The following is a 3,145-nucleotide window of genomic DNA, read 5'->3' as shown; positions in this document are numbered from 1 at the left end:
TGATGGAAAAGGCTTGCTATTGCTAAACCTATTTCTTCCCCCATTATTAAAGCCTTGTTGAGGCTTTTGTTGATCATTCCATGAGAAATTTGGGTGATTTCTCCATGAGGGATTATAGGTGTTTCCATAGGGTTCCCCCATGTAATTCACCTCTGCTATTGCAGGGTTCTCAGGATCATAAGCTTCTTCTTCAGAAGATGCCTCTATAGTACTATTGGATGATTCCTTCAATCCATTCAGACTCTGAGAAATCATATTGACTTGCTGAAGCAATATTTTATTCTGAGCCAATATGGCATTCAGAGCATCAATTTCAAGAACTCCCTTCCTCTGAGGCGTCCCATTACTCACAGGATTCCTTTCAGAAGTGTACATGAACTGGTTATTTGTAACCATGTCAATGAGTTCCTGAGCTTCTGCAGGCATTTTCTTTAGGTGAATGGATCCACCTACAGAATGGTCCAGTGACATCTTTGATAGCTCAGACAGACCATCATAGAATATATCCAGGATGGTCCATTTTGAAAGCATGTCAGAAGGACACTTTTTGGTCAGTTTCTTGTATCTCTCCCAAGCTTCATAGAGGGATTCACCGTCCTTCTGTCTGAAGGTTTGAACATCCACTCTAAGCTTACTAAGCTTTTGAGGAGGAAAGAACTTGGCTAAGAAAGCCGTGACCAGCTTATCCCAAGAGTTCAGGCTATCTTTAGGTTGAGAGTCCAACCATATTCTAGCTCTGTCTCTTACAGTAAATGGGAAAAGCATGAGCCTGTAGACCTCGGGATTAACCCCATTGGTCTTAACAGTATCACAGATCTGCAAGAATTCAGTTAAGAACTGAAAATGATCTTCTGATGGAAGTTCATGAAACTTGTAGTTCTGTTGCATCAGAGAAACTAATTGAGGTTTAAGCTCAAAATTGTTTGCTCCAATGGCAGGAATTGAGATGCTTCTTCCATGTAAGTTGGAATTGGGTGTAGTAAAGTCACCAAGCATCTTCCTTGCACCTCCACCATTGTTATTGGTTTCGGCCATCTCTACTTCTTTTTCAAAAATTTTAGTAAAGTCCTCTTCAAAGTGTTGTGTTTTAGCTTCTCTTAGCTTCCTCTTCAGAGTCCTTTCAGATTCAGGATTAGTTTCAACAAGAATATTTTTATCCTTGCTCCTGCTCATATGAAAAAGAAGAAAACAGAAAAGAAAATATGGAATCCTCTATGTCACAGTATAGAGATTCCTTATGTAAGTATAGAAAGAGAAGAAATAGAAGAAGGAAAAGATAAGAATCCAAACACAGGGAAGAGGAATGGGTTCGAATTCTTGAGTGAAAGAGGGGTGTTAGTGGATGAATAAATAAACAGAAGGGGATGAGAGATGAGAGAATTCAAAAATTAAACAAAATAAAAAATAAAAATAAAAATTTTTGTATTTAATTTAAAATTAAAGTTAAAATTCGAAAATTTTAAAAAGAAAATTGAAATTTAATTAAAAATTAATTCAATTAGTTAATTAAAAAGGAATTTTGAAAAAGAGGAAGGTGATTTTTGAAAATTAGAGAGAGAGAATTAGTTAGGTAGTTTTGAAAAAGATATGATTGAAACAAAAAGATAGGATTGATTAAAAAAGATTTGAAAATCAATTTAAAAAAAGGATAAGAGGTTAGAAAAGAAGTTAGAAAAGATTTGAAATTGATTTTGAAAAAGATGTGATTGAAACTTATTTTGAAAAAGATTTGAAAAAGAAATTTAAAAAGATTTGATTTTGAAATTAAAGTTGATTACTTGACTAACAAGAAACAAAAAGATAGGATTTTAAATTTTAAAGATTGAATCTTTCTTACTAGGCAAGTAACAAACTTAAAATTTTTGAATCAATCACATTAATTGTTAGCATTAATTTTGAAAATATGAAATAAAAATAATAAAAAGATTTTTGAAAATCAATTTGAAATTTTCGAAAATTATGAAAGAAAAATGAAAAAGATTTGATTTTTGAAAAAGATTTGAAAAAGATAGAATTTTTTTAAATTGAAAATTTGATTTGACTCATAAGAAACAAATAGATTTTAAATTTTTTTTTGAAAAAGTCAACTCAAATTTTCGAATTTTATGAGTGAAAAAGGGAAAGATATTTTTTTTATTTTTTTGAATTTTTAATGATGAAAGAGAAAAAAAGTTGTCTTTTTGTTGTTTTTCTCTTTTTTTTTTCTTTTTATTAAATAGTAAAAATGAAACAAAACATGAAAATCTTGAATCAAAACAACTAATGCATGCAAGAATACTTTGAATGTCAAGATGAACATCAAAACTTATTTTTGAAAATTTTATTAAGAAAAGAAAAACATGCAAGACACCAAACTTAGAAATTTTCAATAATTAGACACTAACAAATTGAAAATGCATATGAAAAACAAGAAAAGACACAAAACATAAAAATATGAAGATCAAACAAGAAGACTTGTCAAGAACAACTTGAAGATCATGAAGAACACATGCATGAGTTTTCGAAAAATGCACAAATTTTAAAAACATGCAATTGACACCAAACTTAAAATTTGACACTAGACTCAAACAAGAAACATCAAATTTTTGGTTTTTATGATTTTATAAGAATTTTTTTTGTTTTTTTTTCTAAAATTATTTAGAAAAAGCAAAATAAGGATTTCAAAAATTTTAATAAGAATTCCAGGAATCTTGCAATGTTAGTCTAAAGCTCCAGTCCAGGAATTAGACATGGCTCACTAGCCAGCCAAGCTTTCAGTGAAAGCTCCGGTCCAAAACACTAGACATGGCCAATGGCCAGCCAAGCTTTAGCAGAACATTACATTCAACTGCTAATTTGCTAAGAAAGACAAAGAAGCTCTTCTCTTGAGTATAAGTGAAACCTCGGTCCAAAAGAATTTAGACATGGCTTTATAGCCAGCCAGGATTCAACATATCCCATGAAATTCTAGAATTCCTTCTTAAAAATTCTGAAGAACATAAAATAATTTAGATTTTTTTTGAAGATTTTTCGAAAATAAAAGAATAAAAATAAAAAGCTTAAAATTAAAATAAAATTACCTAATCTAAGCAACAAGATGAACCGTCAGTTGTCCAAACTCAAACAATCCCCAACAACGGCGCCAAAAACTTGGTGTTGTTGCCGG

The 3,145-nt window shown here is 31.0% G+C and overlaps 1 non-coding gene across 1 annotated transcript; it reads left to right on the top strand.

Moving 5' to 3' along the window:
• The first annotated feature begins 525 nt into the window (after nucleotides 1-525).
• Nucleotides 526-633, top strand: LOC112780435 (small nucleolar RNA R71). The gene has a single exon (XR_003191273.1). It is a non-coding gene; the product is annotated as a small nucleolar RNA R71 (small nucleolar RNA).
• The last annotated feature ends 2,512 nt before the right edge of the window (nucleotides 634-3,145 follow it).

This window comes from Arachis hypogaea, chromosome 19, assembly GCF_003086295.3.
Source record: "Arachis hypogaea cultivar Tifrunner chromosome 19, arahy.Tifrunner.gnm2.J5K5, whole genome shotgun sequence".
Lineage (NCBI taxonomy): Eukaryota > Viridiplantae > Streptophyta > Magnoliopsida > Fabales > Fabaceae > Arachis > Arachis hypogaea.
Note: the sequence above shows the minus strand (reverse complement) of the source record. Positions and strands in the feature narration are given on the sequence as shown.